The sequence below is a fragment of the Microcebus murinus genome, chromosome 16, assembly GCF_040939455.1.
Source record: "Microcebus murinus isolate Inina chromosome 16, M.murinus_Inina_mat1.0, whole genome shotgun sequence".
In the NCBI taxonomy this organism is placed as follows: Eukaryota; Metazoa; Chordata; class Mammalia; order Primates; family Cheirogaleidae; genus Microcebus; species Microcebus murinus.
The window spans coordinates 20,516,297-20,538,949 of NC_134119.1; positions in this window are offsets into that span (position 1 = coordinate 20,516,297).

The following is a 22,653-nucleotide window of genomic DNA, read 5'->3' on the forward strand; positions in this document are numbered from 1 at the left end:
CCACATGTTCTCACTTATAAGCGGGAGCTAAGCTACAGGTATGTGTGGGCATATAGAATGGTACAATGGACATTGGTGACTCAGAAGGGGGGAGGATGGAAGGCAAGTGATATAAGAAAAACTACCTATTGAGTGCAATGTACACTATTCGGGTGATGGGTACGCTAAAAACCCGGACATCACCTCTAATGAAGAACTACTTGTACCTCTAAATCTATCAAAATATTTTTTTAAAAAATAGAAAGTTGAATGAAAAGAGTTCAGTGAGTCTGAACATATCATAGCTCTCTGTGCCTCAGTTTCCTCAAATGTAACAGGAAGAAGGTGAACAAGCTAATTTGTATTGTTCTTCTATTCCAACATTCCATTATTCTTTAAGACTATGAACCTAGTTTTCCAAGTATCCAGACTACTGCCTGTGATGTAGAGGCATATCTTAGAGATTTCATAGTATTATTTCTATTAGACTTTGGACACAGATCCAACTCTAATGGACACTGGGCTTCTGCTGGGGTCTCCTCCATACCCTGTTTGAGGTTGGATGAGCTGAAGTTGGAAACTGAAAAGTGAACACAGGAGCCAGATTGTTCTCCAGGACTCAAAGCCCAAAGAGCTGAATGGTTCTTACTACCACCATGGCTCTCAGAAGAGAAAACAGTTCTCTTAGGGTTTATGCCAAGCAAGGGAGAAAAATAATGTTATCTGGGGGCAGGAAGAAGGATGAGATAGAAAAACTACACATAAATAAATATCAGTGATAACTAGCAATAATAATAATAACAGCTAACATTTATGCAATAAGCTAGGTACTTGTGGTCCACATGGAGACACATCACCCAGATCCTTCTTCAGGAAGGGCTTGCTGCCCAGATGCAGGGTAGACAATCTGTACACAACCCCCAGCTGGCCACTCCTTCAGGGTCTACCTCAGTTGCAGGCAGTGTCTTCCAAGCCCAAGTCACATCCCTTCTTGGGACAGCCCACATCAAATGACTTATCTATGCAAAAAATTAAATAATTGATCATCTCTACTCAACTCCCAACAGCTATGGAGGGCTATTCTAGCTCCAGAGTCTATGCCTGGCTGGTTGAGGCTTCATCAGACTTACAACACATTTTGACTTCTTTGTTCCAATCCTGTTTCCTAACCCTTCCTTTCACAGGTATGAATGCTTAACAAACATCTCGCATCCCAAACTCTGTCTCAGTGTCTGTTTCTAAGACACCAAGCCAAACCCACTCTAAGAGTCAATGGTTATAGTAAATACTGAAATCTAATCTATTCACCTAATGAAAGTCCCATTTCATTTTTAAAAAGAAGAAGGGAAGGAAGGAAGGAAGGCGGGCAGGAAGGAAATTAATAGAAATTGTGCACTACCTGAGATTCATGACTTATTATCATAGGCCTTAAAAAAATTAAATTTGTGACACTTTTGGACAACTATGGGAAGTAGCTGTCAGTGGTCAACTAAGCACCAGCCTGGATGAAGAAAAGAAGGATAGAAACTTCTCCTCTCTGTTCCCAGATTGCTAACCGTCCTTCAGGCTGTAAAATTGGAGGGAAAAGAGGGAGATTAAGGAGAGACTCAGGGTAAGTTGGAACATGAATCTTAGTATGGTCTGTCTGAGCTCCCAGAGGTTCCTTTGCCCTTTTGTTCTCTTTCAGTTTATGGCACCATATTTTTATCAGAAATAATAATAATAAGGAATATATATATTGATCTTTTACAATGAGACAAGCAAATGTGCTAAGAGTTGTACATGTATTATGTCACTTATCACTCCCAACAATGCTAGTGAGGTAGATAATATTGTTCAACAACTACTCACTCTCCCTTCCTCCTTCCATGAGAAAAGTATTATGACCTACCCCTCAATGCTGCACTTGCCCATATGACTTGCTTGATCAAGAAATATGAATGTATGCAAGCAGAGGCTCTGAATGGGATTGTTAAATGGTTTGGCTCATTTTCTTTTGCTCCTGACATCCAGAGAGCCACTGCCCTTTCAGCCTTATACTAGCAGAGTGGATCTGAACCAACTGTCAGCTAAGAACAGAGTTCCCATAGTTGACCTACAGACCCTTAAAGGAGAAAAACTATGTGTGATTATAAGCCACATAAATTATGGAGGGAACTGTTTGTTACACAGCTTTATTGTAGTAAAAGCTGACAGATACAAACATGATTTTATTTTTTCTCATTTTCAGATGAAGAATTTCAGGTACAGAGAAGGTAAGTAATTTGGCAAAGTTCATACAGCTAAATTAGTAGAGAAGCTGGAATTTCAACCAAGCAATAAAACTCTTAAATAGAGTCCATAGGTCCTGCTTTATATTGCAATGTTTGAGATAAGTATTGTGATTTCATTCTATGTGAAATGTTAAGAAATCTTTGAATTCCACCTCAAACTAAGATTCAGTTATTTTATTTCCTAGGTCTTTTTTAGTATTCTTAGATGATTATGCCTATGAATGGGTCAACATCTAACATACAACTACTGTGAATATTATAACACTACAGTGTTCAATTATATCATTGGCTTAGGAAATATGCACACAGTTTCCATTTCCAAAAGATATTGAGTTATCATTAAAAAAATACCTTATTTTCTTATCAATGGGAAACTCAGGGCAACTTCACTGAAAGAGAGATGTTCAAACAGGCATATCTATGGCTCTGTGTGTTAAGAGAAAGATATATAAGCAGGAATTATAACTTGCATTTAATTCAACACTTAGATTAAATAATTACTTATGTATTTTCTTTTTAATTTTCCAAAGGAGTGACCAAAAAATCTTTCCTCTTGTGATTCCACATTTATGAGCAAGCTTTTCCTATATGGTATTGGAATGTATACAATTAAGTCAAATGATTTATGTGAACATCCCCTGCTCCCTGCTTTTTCTTCTCATTTATTGAATTTAGACTACAAGAAATTCTTGAACCTTCCTGGGGAATTTCAAGACCCAAACAGAACTTCCATGCACACCCTTCCTCAGGACAACTCCATCCATCATCCCCTGCCATTGTGGCTGCTTTCACAGCCCTTAGTGAAGATAAACTTATGACCCAAGCTGGGAAGTTGGGGCTGACTCATGCTGAGCAGTTGAGCAGTATAAAGTGCATCTGGTACTTTAATTTATTCCTTCAGACTTCCCACTGCCCTTACCAGAAGCTTGTTGCCACAATCCTCCAGGTTCTTTCAACTAAAACCATTTATACACCTCGCTAGAGAAGCATAACTATAAAAGTTCCAAACCATTAGTTTAGATTCTTTCCAGACCCCTTCAGAAGGTCTGCCCTAAAGACAGTGGCATGCAGCAAATGACCTCAAAGGGAACATGCCACAAAACATTTACTGGAAAGATGACCTTGGGTGGAAGAGGTATAACAAAGAAAGGCATTTTACAACTCTGCCTCTAATTGTCTGAAATGCATTTTACCTCTTTTAGCCCATGAACGTCATCAACGACATCATGATGCTAATATTGTTCCCCTCACCTCCATTCGAGATGAATGCCTTGTCCTTTTATGTCTAAGGGTCTGTAATATGACTTTCAAAAGGATGCTGAAAAGATAATACATATTACAGCTGCAAAGTAAAACGAAATTCCTGCCGGTTTTATATACTCATTACGAGGTCCACTGCAGGCCTGGCCCTGCCCTTTGCATGATGGAAAATGCACAATGATGACGGAGTCTTCATCCCTGCGTTCAGGATGCTCACAAAGCCAGTGTTCATCCAGCAAATAATTGTGAGCAACAAGCTCAAGGTGTGTCCCATCCCTGAGAAAGCAAGCAAGGGCAAATTGATCAATTATCTTGATTTTGAGAACTTCATAGTCTACAGCGGAGAGAAAACTGACACTACATAATTCTCATACAAAACAGTAAGTTACACATGCCGAGGAAAGACCCAGGTAACGGGCAATGAGGGCATGAACAGAAAGGGAGAGTACTTAAAATTAAGGGGAATGAATTGAGGATACAATTTTCTACTGAGGAAGCCTTTGAGGTGGGTCTTAAAAACAGGATTTGAACTCAGGCAGGTGAAGTCCCTTCATTCTAAATAGAAGAGAATTCTATTCAAACAGGCATAGGATAAAAGGTGGGGAAGCAAAGGGAGTAGGTGGAAATAACAGTTGAACAATGATTTAGCAGGAGGAGACAGTTGGTGCTAATGCGAAACAAGATGGGAAATGTATATTGGGAGTAAATTCCAAGCATCCATTACCATGAGGCGCAGGAAGCTGGCATGTATCCAAGGTCTATTCTGCTGAGCTCTGGGTGTTGTGGAAACAGAATGGGTGATGGTCCAGGATACTCCCCTGCTGTAACTGGAACAGACTGCTTTCATCTAGTTGACATACTAAAGTTTCTGGACAAGATCTCATTTGGGGGACAACCAAGTATAAAACCACTGCTGTCAGCAATAGAAGCTTTGCAAGATTTTTAAGAGGGTCACGTGAGTCAGAAGACTGGATGCCAAAAGAAGAATATGGTAGCAGCAGTGTAGAATATGGATTAGAGGCAGGAGAGTACAAACTTAGGAAGGTGAATTAAGAAGTTATTGTAACATCCCCAGGTAGAGGTAGGGGGGCCTAAAGTCAAGTGCAGCAGTGTGGGAGGGGGGCCAGGCAGTTACAAACAGCACAAACAGGGCAACTGCTGGGCCTTGGAAGCAAGTGGGATATGGTTGAGGATTTTGAGTCTGGGAGATGGGGTATTATCACTATAAATAGAGGACACAGAACACATGATGAGCTCAGACATTGAGAAGCCAAGTTCAATTTGGGAAATATTAAGTCTGAGATCTTGGCAAGATTTCTAGATGGAAAACAACTTGGTAGAAATGTCTCGCAGGAAGTTGGGAAGAAAAATTCTCCGGATAAACATATACACGAGAGATGAGCACATGAACAGTTAATCATATACAGGGTCTCACTCTGTTGCCCAGGCTGGAGTACAGTGATGCAATCATAGCCCACTGCAGCCTCAAACTCCTAGGCTCAAAGAATCCTCCTGCCTCAGCCTCCCAAAGTGCTGGGGCTATAGGTATGAGCCACTGTGCCTGGCCAAGAGGGTATTTTTTAACAAAGTGCAAAAGCTCATTATATGCCAGAATCCACTTACTATTCGCTTCCCTGTTTTTTTCCTGACACCCGGTAGGACAGGTGCACAAGATTTGGTCCTGGACTTCTGTTCTTCCCATTCCTTATTCTTCTACTCAGAGATATCATTTACTATAACTTCAAATTCCACACTTCATATCTTCATTTCCAGCTCCATTCTGTTGCCCACTCCAAAGCCCATAGGTCCAGCAGCCTGCTGGGATGGCTGTTTGACTTGGGCAATCCCAACCCAAGCACAGCAAAGACAAACTCAGCTTCTCCTCTCCTCTTTAACTTCCTCCAAATGTCCCCATTTAAACAAGGACTTCAAGCTGTGCTGCCTCAGACTTGCCATAATTCTTGACACAGTTGTCCTACAACGGCTTTTTTCCAGCATGTTGTCCCCTGCTCAAAAACCTCTGGGAGCTCTTCAACATGGACAAAATAAAAGCCAAGGTTCTCGGCGCTGGCTTCAAGGCCATCCATGGCCATTCTTGGGTTGACCCCAAATTACCTTTCCAACCTCAATTCCCACTGTTTCTCTGCCCAACCCTGCTCCAAGGAGACCACCCTGCACTTAACATTCAAGCACCTGTATTCCTTCCCACCTTCTCAGGCATGTTGGCATTCCTTCCCTCTGCCAGGGAGCATCCCTCCCCAGCCCTTTCCTCCTCTGGCCTGTATCCATTCTCCAAGCTTTGGCAACAGCCCTGCCTTGTCTAGAACCCCTTCCTTGTCCATTCCAGTTCAGAAGTGGTTCTTCCTTTACCTACCTTCACTAGACAACCCAGATAGTGTTTCCTTATCTTTTTCCTCATGTATGATATGGGGGTTATACCTACATCAGGATTTTTTAATTAAATAAGGGCTCAATAAATAATTATTATCATTATTATTATATGTTAGACATTGGGCTATGCATTTAAGGATATACGTAGAAATAAGATGCTGTTCTTATGGAGCCAATGCAATGGATAACGTGTCTGACTGTGGATCAGAAGATACTGGCCTTGACATCAAGCAGCTCACACTCCAATGGGAAGAAAACAGAAGTGAACAGACCACTGAAATTCAGGCGGGAGAGTGCTCGAGCCTGCTGGACTGGGGAAGGGAGGTGCAAGTGATAGGACCATTCTTCGCCATCTTGTCTCATTATCTTTTCTAAGATGTCAGGCGTGACTCTTCTACATGAGCATAAGCCTTGGAACATATAAGTATTCTAGCATATTTTCCTGAATAACTCTTTGGAAAGTGTATCTTATTTATTTCTCTTTTTTGTGCGTTTTACTTTTCCCAGGAGACTATGTACTAAACAATTATATTTTCACAGAATAAACATTTTTATTCCAAGAGTCAGAGATTTTTATTCATCTGACTACACTTCAGAATAATAGTATTATTAATAGTTCAATATTTAACACCTGCCATTGATAGGTCCTCATCCTCATGTGCCTGCACATCATACACATACACACAACCGCACACACGAACACTCATCTCTAACTGCCCAATGCACATATACTCAAAGATATTTTTAAAAAGCATTAAATCTAGAATCAAAAAAAAAAAAAAAAGAAAGAAAAGAAAAGAAATTCTAGTCTCAGTTCCACCTCTAGAACAGGGATTGGAGGTGTAAATTATCCTGGACAAGCCTGAGTCTACTCATCTGTAAAATGGGTACACCAGATGTGGCTCCCAGTCTTGGTTGGTTGATAAGACTCCCATCCAGGGAGATTTGTTATTCATATTCTTGGATTCCAATCTTGACCTACTAGATCAGAATTTCCAAGGGAGGATCCTGGAAATCTGTCACTTAAGAAAGCACTCCAAGTAGTTAGAATAATCAGTCAAGTTTGAGAATCCCTTTCCCAATTCTGATTCTCCCCATATTAAAAGACCTGCTCCTTTTCAAGGAGCCTGAGACATTCTGGAGCCATGATCTGAGGCAGAAAGCACATTACTGCTCTACGACAGAAGCTATAATAACGGAGTCTCCCCTCCCCATTTTACACTCAGGAACACCCTTTTCTTTCACTTCCCAACTGCAGTTTCTGATCCACACAAATGTTTCAGCCATCTCTGATTCTTTCCCAATGGTGGTTAAGAGCAAAGAAAACACTTTGATTATTTTGATGCCTCTTAAGGACTTAAAGCCAGCTTTGAACATGTGACATAAAATCTCCTTCATCAGATAATACTGTTGCAGTTGCTGAATTCGGTTTGAATCAGATTCCTATCTCCAATTGTTTCACTTACTCAATTGTGTTATTTTTAAATCCTATTGCGTCCTCCCTGTTTACATAAAGATACATTTAAGGAATTATACTCAGCTTTACTGGCTTTGATGGAGCTCCCTTTTCTATAAAATGCCACTTGCTTGGGGCTTTCACTCAAACCACTTAAGAGGGAAGTTTTTCCCACTCTCCCAGGAGAGCTCCAGGGCTCTGCTTTGCAACCTTGAGAGTATGTGCTTTTCTGCAAGAGTAAAATTACCTACCTACAAGAAGTTCATAGATAGAAGTTTCCAAACTCTGAGCTAATTTAAGGAAAGTTGAAGAAATGCATATGTTCATCAAATACAAGCATGCTGCCTCCCCCCTGCATTATACGATTAAGAGCCTGTAGACAAACTAACAAAATCATCCGAAGCTTTAGGAAACTAACCTTTAAGAAAAAGAGATGCTGTGCATCCTTCTCAGCACAAGAAACCTGATCCCAAGGAGCACTATTTTATGATTAGGGACTCTCAGGCTGTGGAATAGGGTTGCCTGGCTCCACCTTTTGCCAGCTATGTAAATTTATGCAAGGTATTCACACTTTTTGTATCTCAGTTTCCTCATCTGATTAATAATAGTGCCTGCCTTTAGAGATGACTGTGAAGTTTAAATTAGATATTATATATAAAGGGCCAAAAAGAAATCCTGCCACATGGTAAGTACTCTGTGAGTGCTAGCTACGAATATGATTTCTCCTTGCAGGCCTTTAGCATTTGAGGCAAAATAAGTGAAAAGGGTTCCCTGTAACACATCTGTCCCACCACATCAGCAGTAGATAGCTGTCATCTTAAGTGTTTGCCTTTGTCTGTTCCAAGAAGCCTGTTCACCCAGGTGAACAACTGGCCTGGTCAGTACATGCTTCCATTTTCTTCCTCAAAGGCAGATTTGAAGGAGTCCCCCATTCTTAGATGGTAGTCACTCTTAATCTTTCTTTGCTCACTTTCATACAGCTGAAGGGACACCACTAGCTGGGTCCCAAATGCCCCATTCCAATTTACCATTGTGAAGTCATCTTCATAACTCTTGCACACCACAAATTCAGAACACCATTGCTTCAGCTCGTCCTTTACTGCCACTGTTCTGGAGGTGAGAGATGCAAAATCCAACCATTGACCTCAGTCACTGGCTTCCAGTAGGTACCCAACAAACACTTGAGTTATTAAAATCTTGCCCTCCCAATAGTCTAAAACATTATCACCCTTTCTAAGATTGTTTTTCCAAAAGGGAAAAGAGTTGGAGAGAAAGAAGAAAAAAATACAGTGATAGTTATACCTGTTGGAAGGGAGGTCATGGATATGAAGTGGTAGGCATTTAAATAGAATTCCATCTGTTCTGCAAAATTCAAGGCCTTATTTCACGTAGACGAGAAAGTATAGAACCCCAAGTTATATCTAGGGAGACACAGGACTACTCAAGACCCCAGATGAGTCATTTGGCAAAGGAGACTACTGAGTCAAATGGACAGGCACCTTTAAACAGTTTCTGCACCAGCAAGGCTTGAATAATATCAGCTCATCGGCCTTAGACCTTCATGAGCTCATTTCCTACTGAGCAAGAAGGCTCTGCATTCAACAAGGACATTGAAAACCAAATCACACAGAAAATCAATTGATAACAAAGCTTCCAGAAGGGAAAACAACTTATCACTAAAGTGACAAGACCTAAAATTTCACTGATTTAAAATATGGGATTTCAAGAGTAGGATGATTCTTACTAAAGTATGATTTAGAAAGATACTCTTGATTTTCTTCAGAGCCATGCATGATTAAGGAAAGGTTGTAAGTTACCTGCCTTCAAAAGTTAAAAAACAGAAAATCACTATTAGTGAAACTTAATGTTCAAAGTACATGGCATAGAGTTGGCTCTTTACGGAATTTTTATTACATCCTGTTCACTGAATACTAAAAACTCAGCCTGTTCCCAGAACCTATTATCACATTCAGAACTCTGATATTCAGAAGAAATGTAATGAACCTTCAATATTTAGCTCATATCTGAAGGGAGAGGGCTAGAAATGAACAATTCTACCCAGAAAGAATAATATGAATTATTCAGAAAATAATTCTCCATAATAGCTTAATCTTCTCTGTTTCCACATATTTGTAACTGATATAGCTCCAGGAAGTACAGAAGTTACACCCATGCTAGTTCTAACTGAAAGGACCCATAGTATTCTGGGAGTAGTCTCTTCTTATCAGTGTTACTTTGGGGAACACAGTAGTTTCTCAGTAATGCCAGTTATTGGGAGATCAACCAAATTGCCAATCCTCTACCCTAAGATAGTGGTTTAATTAATGTAAAAATTTCCAATATAATCTATTCCATTATTCTGAGGACATTAAAAAAGGAATGACTTTTAAATTTCATAATATCTCAATAAGAAAGCATTCTAGTTGTTAATTAGAAGGTTTTCTAATCATTAATAATAAGTAGCAAGGAAATGACATAGGAATTAAATTTTATTTATGCAGAATTTGTTTACAGAATACTTACTTTCTTGCCTGATCTATGTTCTAGATAGAAACACAATTGATTATGCTTGATTCTATTTTCCATTCTCTTTCTTTGTGTTTCTGATGGCCATCTCTGTCACCAGAGATGTGCCACAAAGGAAAACCAGGTATTTTCTTGGTCTGGCTAAACATGGCACAGTTGGCACATGGATAAAGAAGGTAACTATGGAAACATGAACATAAACAGCACAAAATTTTGCAGGCAAAAAAAAAAATGCATCTCAGACATCTAAACAATTTGTTACTTAGAGAAAAGAAAAAATAAACTGATTATAGATTTTGGAAGAGCAAAGAAGAGAAATGGTTAAAGGAACAGAGATTGGCCCCTCAGGGTGGTTGAGTAATACATGGAGTGTTATTAGATCAAAGTTTTCTATCTCCAAGGAGAAAACAACCAAAAATTGGCTTTAAGTCAGTCCAGAAAGATGTCAGCTTAGCTTTTAGGATGAATTCTTGATGTATAAGTTGATACGTATCCTATTAGGTTACAAAGAGAAGTCTTGTAATCTCCCTCCCAGGAGATACCCCAGACTGGGAATGTCTAATAATGCGCATGACCGTTTCAAGTGGCCGATTCACCCAGAGCCACAGGAACACACTGGAAGACTTCTCGAGGTCCTTAGAGGCTAATAAAACAAACATGAGGGTATAGAAATGATTGCTCTCCCCCACGTCCAGCAGTTTTAGCAAATTCCAAATGCTTTCCCTTCATACAAATGAGGTTAACAGCAAGAACCAATTTTACAAGGACATTTTACAACCAATCAGCCCCTCATGGAATGAGATAAATACCTGCTTTTTTCTTAATATGGTAAGTGGCTGGTGCAAATTAAAAAAAAAAAATAGGTAAAAACCAAGAGCTGCCTGCAGACAACCATGTAAAATCGTCAGCATTTCAGGAAGAAAGTGAGTGGATCTAGCATGGACACAGGGAAATTTCACTGAATTCTTTAACCAAAGTCAATCTGCCACATGGAGGAAATGCAGGATCAGCCTTAATACTTTTGGTCCCAAGGGAAAGTCGTATGGTTGCCAGGAAAAAAAAAAAAAAAAAAAGAACAGAGAGAATTATCTCCTTTTCTGTTCTTGCAGTGAACAGTGAGCTGAGCAGTGGGTCCCATTCAGAGGCCTGCAGAGAGAAAGCCTGCTGCTCACTCCCCCACCTCTCAGCTGAGACGTGCTCCTCCACACAAGAAAGTAGGTGCACGTGGTCCACAGACGTTTAGCAACAAAAGAACTTGAGGAAGCATCCAATCTAAAACACACACACACACCTCAAAACACCTCACCAGCTAAAGAACACCAGTAGCCCAAGGAATATTTTTTCCTTCTCTCACAAGAAAGTCCCAATCCAGGTAGGAAAACCCATGGCAGGGCAGTGAGTCCTCAAGAACTCAAGATGGTTGACCCAGTTTACCCTGCACTGGAACAAAACCTCCTGCTTCCTCTCCAGGAAGGCTCTTTTCAAAGAGACCGCAGCATCTCTGTTCAGAAAGAGATCTCAGTAATCTGCCTTAATTGCTGAGCTTCTAAACAGCTTCAGACTCCACTGCAATTATGCCTTAAAAACCCCACACCCACACTTTTTGTGTTCTAGCCATGGAATTTTTTAAGACAGTCAAATCAGAAATCTTGGGCCTAAATTACTCTGCCAAAAAAGTCATGTACATGGAAATAGAACTCCCTGCTAGAAAGCTGCAAGCTGAGGCTAGGTGTGTCACTGATCTAGTCTCTTCTTTGTTAAAAAAAAAAAAAAAATATATATATATATATATATATATATATATATATATATATATATCCTTCCCTTCTGCTCCTTTACTTCTTTTCTAGGTACTAAGTGAAAAAGGAGAGAGTTTTCTAACCCCCAACTTGTATGGCTAACTACTTATAAAACAATTCATATCATGTAAAATAACAATAATATCCATTGAAATAAAAAGGGAAAATTTTTTAACCGTTACTCAGCAGAGACAACAAAGGTGTCCCCTTTCAGAGTTGATAAGAGATCATGAGATTGAGATTCTGCACAGCACTTGGAAAACTAGAAGCCCTAGTGTTAGGACCTCATCCTTCTTTTAAAGCCGACAGCTTTGAAAGCTAGCTGGATCCAAAACTGGCTCCATCCTATGTTATGGTTTTGATCTACAGCACTCGGAAACAATTACTTTTGTAATCAAATACATTGTGATTATTTAGAGCCCCCTATGTCATTTACACTTACAGAAAAATAATTCTGAAACCATGTCAATATTAGAACAAAGCAAAATGGCCTTGAAAATAAACCAACCCTGCACAAAAGTAATGGTTTAAAAAAAACAACAACAACAAATAAAAGGAGGGAACCAGTATTTTTGAAAGCTCACAAAATTGGAAACAAAGTGAGTCAATAAAATTTCTTCCAAACCACCTTTCCCTACCCGTGGAAAGCATTTTATGAGATAATGAAAACCTCTAACATTGAGTGATGTGATTAAGTAATAAAGGGCTGAATTTTCCTTCCTATGTAACTCCACAGGGTGCTTCCTAGAGCATTGCAAAGTTCTAAATAAAGAGTTAACTGTGTGTTGGTATACCACCAGATTACAGGTGTTCGTTAAAGGAGATCCCACTGAGATTTTTCTATAGACTGGTAAAACAACAGCTCCATTCTCTCTCACTCTAATGGGCTGCTTAGTGAGCCCTACACTTCCTAGAAAGCTCTGTGCATAGCAGATATGGATGCATTGCCTGAGCCTCAAGTCTACAGGAAGAGCAAGTTTGCATGCTTGAAATCTCATGATTCACTGATCAGTACTATCTGGTTGGCAGAGCTTGCATGAAGGACCAACTTTCCCTTCCATATGCTTCACAAGAGACTGTGGCTCAGCCTCTACAGATATTCCAGTCTACTAAGAGAAGATGTATGGCCAACTGTCAACCCCGGGAATGCAACACTTAGAGGATGGTGAATGTGCTCCTTCCTGGGTTTAATCTCATCACTGTAAGGATGGTGCAGGGCACACAAGCTTGACCCAGACTGCTGCTCTGCAGGTTCCCGGTAACACACAGGTTAAGCCAGCCAATAAATCAACCGTCTAACCAGGGCTTCATCACCCTATACCCAGACTCTCAAAGCTTTGCAGCCATCTGATATTTCTTTAATGGGATTACCCTGAAAGACACAGAATTTCTGGAGCCTGTCATTGTAAAAGGACTGCTTCCAATAATATTTATGAGAAGGTGCTTTCACGGCTAATCCTCATATTTTTCTCCCAATATTCAAACGTTTTGTATTTTATATTCTCCTATCATAAAACCTTTGTGCCAATAGACATGTGTATATGGAGGGGGAGGTGTTAGTCTTATTTTTTTACAACTTTAATTTTGAAATTATTTCAAATCTACAGAAAAGTTGCAAGAATAATACAAAGTAATCCCAAATATCCTTTACCCATATTCGCCACTTTTAATATTTTTGCCATGTTTGCTTTCATAATCCTCTCTGTAGTTCTATGAGTGTGTGTATTCAGTTATAGGGACAGTTATTTCAGAGCCACGTGACTGTAGGCCACATGTATCATGCCCTTGCTCTGAAACACCTCAATGTACTCTTCCTAAGAACAAGGGTATTCTCTTACATAGTTTGCAAACAGTATGGTCCCCAAATTCAGGAAACTTAACATTGATGTAATACTTTTCCTTCTATGGACCATATACAAATTTCATCATGTGTTCCCAACAATGACCTTTACAACATTTACTTTCTGGGTAAAGAATTCAGTTCAGGATCACATATTTCATTCTATTATCATCTCTCTGCAGTCTCCTTTAACCTGGGAGCAATCCCTCAGCTTTGCAGTTATTTTATAGAATGTCCCTCAACTTGGGTTTCTCTGATATTTCCTTATGATTAGGTTCATGTATCACATTTGTGGGTGTAATACAACATAATGATGAGTTCTTCCCAGTGTATCTAACTCGGGACCCCAATACACACTTGCCCTTTTATAGCGATGTTAATTTCTATGACTTGGCTAAGATCTTGTCCCATTTCTTCATGGCATAGTGAACTGTTTTTCCTTTACTTTTAGATACCTTGAGATTAGATAAGTATTCTGTGGATGCTTCACTGAATCCACACCTCAAGATTTAGCAGCCATTAATGATTCTTGCCTGAATCAATTTTCACTCTGAGGGTCATATGTTTTCTTTTTCTTTCTTTTTTTTTTTTTTTTTCTGTGAGACAGACTTCTGCTCTGTCACCCGGGCTAAAGTATGGTGGTGTCAGCCTAGCTCACAGCCACCTCAAACTCCCTGGCTCAAGTGATTCTCCTGCCTCAGCCTCCTGAGTAGCTGGAACTACAGGCACGTGCCACCACACACGGCTAATTTTTTCTATTTTTAGTAGAGACGTGGTCTCGCTCTTGCTCAGGCTGGTCTTGAACTCCTGAGCTCAAGCGATCCTCCCACCTTTGCCTCCCATAGTGCTAGGATTATAGGTGTGAGAAACCATGCCCTGACTCATATGTTTTCTTTTTTAAGTTACATGTCAAGAACTTAATTCACTGAGCACCCCCCAGGGCAGGAGAAAGTTTTAGATTGCTTTAGCAATCATTAGGCTTACTAATTCGAGGATGATCATATCACACAAAGGGGAAAAGGTAAAAATACATACACTACAAATGAGCCAGGTTTGCCACAACATGCTTTTCTTTTATCCTAGTTTCTCCAAAAGAGTCCTGTCCCCAGAGGTGAAAGTCCGAATCAGAAATCACCACACCATCTTCCACTCCTTTGATTCAATATCAAGCATTTTTCATTATGATTACATGCAGTCGCTAGTCCAGGGCATTTCCTCCCTTTTGTTTAAATTGCTTCTAGAGTAAACATCTCAAAAGTTAGGACGGCGGCCAACAGAAGATAATCTCTCAGGGGAAAACGTTGGAATCTTCGCAATTTCCATCAGCAAAAAGCAAAGGAAAATGACAAGTTGCCATTCATGTTTAAAGAAACGGCATTCCACAGTAAAGTTTTCCACCTTTAATTCCATGAAATGAAAGTTAATCTTTCAACATGTTAAATTTTATATATGGCAAAGAAACCACATTGTAGCATTTCCCATGGAAAGAGAAACATGTATGCATATATTATACAGATAATTTACATACCCATATACTTTCCTTGTAAGAGGAGCTGCAGGGATCTCAAAAACATGATATATTAATCATCAAGATATACTACTTCACATAGAATGAAAGAAAGTGGAACCTACTGGTTAGGGAAATCTATCACTTATCACCTCTGGGTTTATCATTTTCACTAAAAATAAACATACTTCCTTGAGGACAGATGGAAAATGTGAGGTGACAATTCATTCTCCAGGAAAGCCTGTTACTTCCCAAGAGGCAAATTCTCACTTCAAGGTGTGGAATATCCACGTGCATTTAAAAAAAAAAAAAAAAACCCTCTCCAATCTATAGGCAAGCATGCCTACTGAAATGAGGGTTAGTCTAATAAAACCACAGTTTGATTCAAAATGAAGAATAAGGAAAACAAAGTGATGAGATCCAACATTTGTATGCTGACATGGCCAGGCCTGCTTCTCTTACTGTTAATCAGACTCTGGCAACATGAGTTAGATTTTTTTTATGGAAGGAAGATTTGCTTGTATTTCTGCCATTGGCATGTATTGGGTAAAAAGACTATTTCAGAATCCCAGCAGCCTGGCCAAATGACGAAGACCACACATCTACCTACAGAGTGCAAAAAATATTGCATCCTGCTATAAAGTGTTCTGTCCTATTGGATATTATTATATTTTAGAGCTGGAAGCAACTTAGATATAATTTTATAGCCTCCTCATTTTATAGGCAATTCAACAAAAACACAGCTTGAATACTGTACATATTCATTTAATACATACTTATATTTACTTAAATAGTTATTTGTTCAAAGAATGTTTACCAAGCCCCTACCTTGTGCCAGCCACTTGGCCAATCCCTGGATATATAATGGGGAACAAACCAGGTAAAATCCCTCCCCTTACAAATATTGCAACTGACTCAAGGAATTTATTATCGATAATAACATCATAGTTTATTCAAAGCTTTCATATAGATCTATCGTGTCTAAAAGAAATATATTGTGAGTCACACATGTAATTTTAGTAAATCCAGTAGCCATATTTAAAGAGAAAAAGGTGAAATTAATAATATACTTAATTTAACCAGATGTGCCCAAAATAATCAATATAAAGTTATTGTATAGTCAACATAAAGTTATTGATATGCTTTACATTCTTTTATCATACATTCTTTTATCATACCTAATCTTCAAAACCCAGTGAGTGTTTTACATTTCCAAATATCTCAATTCAGGTGGTAAATTTTCATCAGCAATATTTGATCTGTATTTAGATTGCATAAAAGTTTGCAGTTTAAAAAGAAGATTGATAAATTCAGGTTTTCCCAACAACTCTTAAAAGTCTTCAAAGAATTGAATCGAGCAGTTTTTAAATTTAAATTAATTAAAATTAAATACAATCAAACAATACAGTCCTTTAGTCCCATTAGCCCCATGCTAAGTACTCCATACCCCCATGTGGCCAGTGGCTGCCATATTCATGGTGCAGCTCTGAATGGTATCATTTTGTTTTCCTAAGAAGTATATGAACTAGGCATGGCAGGCATTACTGCCCACATTGTACATATGCAAAACAAACATGCCTGAGAGACAATAAAACGACTCATATGAAGCTGTACTGTTACCACTATGAACGGGCATCAGAATTCAATCCCAGGACTCTCAAAGCCTAATAATGGCATTTCCCCTATATCTCGCTGCATTAAAAATGAATGTGAGGAGTCCTAGTCTGTTCCCAGAACTGTTAGGTCACAGAGAATCATAAATGCCAGATTCATAAATCCGGACTTGAGCCAGCCCACCAGTAGCACACAGGTAGTCCAAAGAGCCGAATTTAGTCACAAATGTAGTTGGTCGCCCAGGCCCCATTTTTCTTTTAAAAATCTGAATTTGAGACCATTCAAGGTGGCTCATGCTTATAATTCTAGCACTTTGGGAGGCCAATGCAGGAGCATCACTGGAGGCCAGGGGTTCAAGACCAGCCTGAGCAATATAGCAAGATCCCTGTGTCTATAAAAAAAAAAAAATTAAAAAATTACTCAAGTGTAGTAGCACATGTCTGTATCCTCAGCTACTAGGAAGGCTGAGGTAGGAGGATCTCTTGAGCCCAGGAATTTGATGCTGCAATGAGCTATGATCACACCACTGCACTCCAGCCTGGGCGACAGAGCAAGAGCCTGTCTCTTAAAAAAAAGAAAATCTGAATTTTGGTAGGACATGCATTTTTCAGTTTACCTCAGACCCTACCACCTCCTATTAATCATAACCATGCAGCTTCACTCACTCACTGCTTTTTCCTGGCCCCTGATGCGTTTGAACTTGCAAATCCTGTGAGGCAATTGACAACATTAAGGTTTCCAAGCAAGGGATCCAATGCTGCTTTCAAAGGACTCTTCTGGTCCTCTGTGCCAGCTCAATTGGTGGCAGCAAAGATGGGAACCAAAGAGCCTAGTTTACTTGAGTACTGGCCTTTTTAAAATCTCTTTTGCTTCTTTCAGGTTTCTTTTCTTCTAGGATTCATTAAAATATTTTTAACCCCAACAGAATCTTCCAGAATGTCTAAAATTTTTAGCCAATGACTCAAAAGAAGCTTCTAGTGAAATGATAGAACTACTCATGCATTACACACACAATGAGCAGGTAGAGAGCTGGTCTCTACCTGCAGGGCCTCTGGATCACCCCCGAGAAAGGCTTTTGAGTTGAAGATTAAGATAAGGATTTTAAAGATGTAAGCATATCTTTTTGCCTTTCGTACTTGCCTGCTAGGAGGCACTGGACAAACCTTTAACCTCTATATATCCGTGTTCTTTTCTTGTCAAGTAAAAATTTATTAAAACAAAAGCAATCAATTAAACTTATTTTTACCAGTATAAGTTTATCAATTAATCTGACATCTCTATGACATAACATATTTATCATAACTTGGGAGAAGGTGAGAATTTGTTTAAGGCAATTTACTGGAAGAGTCCAACCATATGTTTCGTAATTCATTTCAGAGTCAGTTTTCCATATGTGAAAAAAATAGTCTGTTACTTGAATCTACATCCTTCAATGATTGTGTTGAGTAGGAGAATCAAATGCAGAGATTCTTAAACGTGACTGTAAGAGTTACAGGGTAGAAGGTGGGAAAGGGGCTTGATTAACAAGCAGAGATTCTAATTAAGCAGGTTGGAGCACCTCAACTCCCACAGGTGAATGGGAGGAAGAAGATACCTGTAACCATACTGAGAAATATGGATTTGTTAATAGCAATGGCCATAGGTCATGAACCTTTCACCTGGGGCAGAGATCCCTAGCCTTCCTGAAGATTGTTTCCCTTTCAAGATGTAGTAGTTTAATTGCATTGACGCTGAAAAGTGATGGTCTTTGTGTGTACTCTCCACCACGTGATTCTGCAGCCCCTCCCATCAAAAGTAAGAGTCTATCTCCCTCCCTTTTGAGTCTGGGCTGGTCTTGTGACTTACCTGTAACTGCAGTGGAAGGGTCAGTGTGCCAATTCCAACTGTGGACCTCGAGAAATATCGCATGTGTCTGTCTCTCCCTCAGATCCTGTCCCCACATGTGAACAAGCCCAGAGGAGCTTGCTGAGGGATGAGACTGCATGGAAGAGATCCCTACTGTCCCTTTCAAGGAGATCTTGGACTAGCCTACATTCAGCCAACCATCAGACATGTGAGAGATCCCAGCCTAGAGAATCAGAGCTTTCTATCTGGCCCACAGCTGGCCAGAGATGCATGGTGAGCCTGGCCAAGACCAGAATGGTATAGCTGACCCAAGGGCAATACATCTTACTGTTTTAGGCCACGGAGTTGGGGGTAGCTTGTTATGTAACAAATGCCAACTGATAAATAAAAGCAAAGTCCTTACCATCTGTTCTCTGTTCAGGAGAGTCTGAACGAGACAACAATTCCTAGGCAAGAGGAAATATATCTGTTGTTCCAGCAGATAAACCCTTGGCCAGACTTTTAGCATTTGATATTGCTGGGTTTTATCATGGCCCTACAGTTCTCCTAACACTGGAGGACCAAGTAAGTGATGGTCAAGGAGATGGTATAAGATGAGAAATGAAATCCATGCCCCAAACACTATAATAGTTCATAATAAAAATATCAAGTGACAGATATATATATATATATGTATATATACATATATATATATATGTTAGATAGGATCTCATTCTGTTTCTCAGGTTGGAGTGCAGTGGTACAATCATAGATTACTGTAACCTCAAATTCCTACCCTCAAGTGATCCTCCTGCCTCAGCTTCCTGAGTAGCTGGGACTACAGGTATACCACCATGCCTGGTTAATTTTTTAATTTTTGTAGAGATGAGATCTTGCTATGTTGCCCAGGCTGGTCTCAAACTCCTAACCTCAAGCAATCCTCCCACTTTGGCCTCCCAAAGTGCTGGGATTACAAACATGAGCCTCCATGCCCAACTTATTTGAAAGCATTGCAAAGATGGGTGAGATGGCTCACACCTGTAATCCTAGGAACTCAGGAGGCTAACTAAAGCAGAAAGATCATTTGAGCCCAGGAGTTGAAGGCTGTAGTGAGCTATGATCGTGCCACTGCACTCCAGCCTAGGCAACAGAGCAAGACCATGTCTCTAAAAAATAAAAATAAAAAGCACTTCAAAATTAAAGACTCAATCCCAAACTTAATAAAGGATTTTTTTTTAGTGTTCCACCAATATCTTACTGTCCGTTCACTGTAAAACAACACAAAAGACACAGACTTTATCCTTTTGAAACAGAAAGGAGACACATGTGATCTGGTATTTTCCATATTTCCTGTAAAAATCCATCTAGTCCATGTGAATTCCTCAAAAGCATTCAAAATAAGATCTTTTAAAGCTCCCCAAATGCAAAAGCAAATTCAGACTTTCCCAATAATTCAAATACAGCTTTGCTGAATCTCACTGCTGCTGAATTATTATAAGCTGTCTCGTGTGTCTAGAATCTGAATGTTAGAAAGACCAGGTCTCATAAGAGAAACACATCTTTAGGCTCCTAGAATATTCATCGTTTTGGCACCAGTTGCGTTATGTTCTGCTTGTAAAGCAATGCCCGTCACATAGGAAACTCTTGGAGCAGCGGGTCGCAGAATAGCAAGAACACCATATGTTCAGCAGTTCACAAGCACAATGGCCTCAAGTCAAGGGTGACACTTTGACTAAGAATCTCTTTACAAACTCTGCTTTACACGAATGTAATGGGTACATTACATTCAAAGGCGAAAAGAGTTACTTCTTTTGTTTGACAGATAATTATTTCACCCATACAGAAGCATAGACAAAGCCTGTCAAAATCATAGTATTTCCTCATCACTGACCATCTAAAAAACACACTAAAATAGAGACGAGACTAAAAAAAATCTCTTTGCCCATTAGAGCAAATATTGGCCCCACTGGTCCCTTAAGGGTTTCATAACTTTCTTAAAGATTGGCTCCTTATAATAAAACAACCAAAAAAAAAAAAAAACATCAAAAAAGCCACAAGCTAAGAAGTCATGTTATGTAGAATTTCATAAAGCTATGCATACCAGAAATGAGAACAGGAAAAGAAAAGCCATAATACAGACTCCAAGACAATTTCCCACACCTTCCAACAAATTTACTACCAGGTATAATTCCCAAGTGTTTATGATAATCCTAAAACAAGGAAAATCCTGTGGTTTCATAATCCTTAAACTTGGAAGCAAAGGTCTACAAGTCAAAATATGCCTAGATATATATTTGCAGAAGAGGGTTTTCTCCCCATTTTAGATTCAACCTGCAGTGGATCTGGCTTTCTGATTATACTGATTCTGACATTTGGCTGTTTTAATAGAAGCTTAGCGACTTCCAGTTCAAGTTTGCCAACACTCTAGGAGTGCCCTCTTAGTGTGAGCGGTCAGAGATGATTAACTGAAAAATATTTCCAAGTTAAACATTGATTTGCCTCTGCCTCCATTTATTCCTATCTCGGACGACCTTTCCAACTCTTTTTTTTTTTTTTTCTTTTTTGACAAAGGAAAGCAGGCACCAGTGGCTTTGCATTTCTCATTGAAAAGCAGAATTCTGCATTTGTTAGTTCTTATGGTTTTATCTTATAAAGAAATGAGCAGGGTATTGGGGCAATCCAAGGGAGACTATATCTTTGTACACAGACACACACTCACAAATACAGGTATATACACACCTATATCCACACACATATATACACAGGCACACATACACACAGACACACACACACACACACACCATACCTGTGACTTGGATGAGATCATTTCCACTATTTTTCATCTCAGTTACTATTTTATTTCAGCATTTAGTCCACACAGATTCAGAAAGTAGGAAACTAGCTTAGTTTATGAGTTAGCTGGAACCTTCTCCTCCCCATTTTCTTCCCACCTTTTAGGAAAAGTGTTACACATATTTAAGATACCTACTCTCTAGATTTCAAGCAACTATTTGAATCTATCACCAAATCCTGCCAAATTTGAATCTCAGACCTAATTCCACAGCCCACAGAATTTTCTTTTTTGATAGAGATCATTATATTAAGAACGAGTGAAAAATCCAGGTAAAGGAGAAAGAACACTATGCTGAGGTCAAAAGAATTAAGCTCAATTACCTATTATGTTGTTTCTTTATCTCCAATGTGCCCAGAACTCTCACAGGGGCTGACATAAAAACCAAAACATCTACACACATGAAAGTCTTTTTTTTTTTTTACTAAAGATGAATTTTATTTTTTATATTTTTCATATAAATATACCTTTATTCTAATTTTTAGTATCTTTATAGAATGTAGAATAAGTCTATATAGTAGGAGATGAGCAACAACCTACTTGGAAGAGGGCATTTATGATTTAAAATTATCTAAAATACCCCATAAAAATATATATATATACAAAAAACTAGGCCAAACACTTTTACTTCTTTTGCTTATGAGAAATTTCACTAAGTGAATATTGGTGGATGTTAAGGGATTATTGTTTATATTTTTAAGATATGAAATGTTGCAGCTTATGTTTATGTTTTTTAAAAGCGTTCTTATTTTGTTAAAGTGTGATAGCAATGGATAAAATTATACGAAGTCAGAGATTTGCCTAAAAAGGTTAGAAGGTTAAGCTACAAGTTAACTATGATTAATTATTAAATCTGTGTGAAGAGTACTTTTGTGTGTGTTGAAAAATATCTATAATATGATATTTTATGAAAAAAAATTTTTTTTTGCTTAAAATCTTCCAAGTATGAGTAGATTTGTTTCCTTTACAATAAAACTTCTTTGCATCTGATATTTCAAAAACATTTTCAGAGCAATAGGCATGACATGGAAAAACTGGACATTATTTCTTTAAACATTAAAACCAATTACAATCTTTTTCTCTATAGTCATAGCAAGAGTGTCCTAAGTTGTTCCTCTGACTTCACTCATTTTAACTTCAGGTTTCAACTTCTACACATTAAGCACTGCAATCTTACTCCACCCCTGCTTACTCCACCCCTGCTATCTTTTCTTAGTAATGGTCCATTCACCCTGTCTCACAATATGTTTTTCTGGGTAGGAGAGTAGGAGCAAGGCTTGTGTTGATTTAGTGTAGCCCGCATTCCTGGAATGTTAGTGCTAAGTACAGAATT